Here is a 659-nt window from a genome sequence, read left to right on the forward strand (position 1 = left end):
GCCCGGCACGTCTGTGCGCGGCGCAGCCGGCGATTTCCTGGTTCCTCCCGCGGACGGTGCGCTCCGGACGCGTCTCCGGGGTGGGTCGTGCGGTCCTCGGTGGGTCTCTGCCGGCTGTCGGCCTCTTTTCCTCGCGCTCTCCTCCTCCTTCCCCTCCCCCGTGTGTCTGTCCATCGCTATCGGGGACGCAGAAGTGGGGGTTGCCAAAATCGGAATTGCTGGCACCGGCCACGCGACTTTGGAGCCGCTTTCGGGCCGGGTTCCACCTTGCCAAGTAACAGCCTTGCTGTCCAACGTCGTGTGCTGCTTCGCGAGAAAGTCACATTCGGACCCTCTGGCTAGATTATGGGGATTTTTTTTTTTTTTTTTTTTTTCCTTTTTTGGTGTTTGTTTTTTTTTGAAAGGGTCTTTCTCTGAAGTCCCCCTAAAGGGATTTTTTTTTTTTTTTTTTTTTAAAGCTATCTTTGGAGCTTGACAGCTTTTAAAAACACAGGAGTGTGTTAGATGAAATGACGGAAGATGTGTTACTTTATTTTATTCGAGATTTCCGAGACGATTAAGACATTTGGGAGACAAATGCAGTTCTACTAGCAAATCAGAAGTGAATAATTCACCCCGGGGGGGAAACATTTCTGGAGAAAGTTAGGCTTTTGTCTTGG

General features: G+C 50.4%; 1 protein-coding gene across 3 annotated transcripts in view; it reads left to right on the top strand.

The window, feature by feature from the left end:
- Window positions 1-659, top strand: part of MECOM (MDS1 and EVI1 complex locus) — a 301,600-nt gene that overhangs the window by 237,540 nt on the left and 63,401 nt on the right. The window contains exon 1 of one of the 3 annotated variants that reach the window (XM_008568990.1): window positions 44-99. The exons of the other annotated variants lie outside the window; for them this stretch is intronic. The gene's annotated coding sequence lies outside the window, so the exon portion shown is untranslated. Of the gene's footprint in view, window positions 1-43; window positions 100-659 lie in introns of those variants that run through there. 3 annotated transcript variants of the gene reach the window in all.

Source organism: Galeopterus variegatus, unplaced genomic scaffold (assembly GCF_000696425.1).
Source record: "Galeopterus variegatus unplaced genomic scaffold, G_variegatus-3.0.2 Scaffold456, whole genome shotgun sequence".
Lineage (NCBI taxonomy): Eukaryota > Metazoa > Chordata > Mammalia > Dermoptera > Cynocephalidae > Galeopterus > Galeopterus variegatus.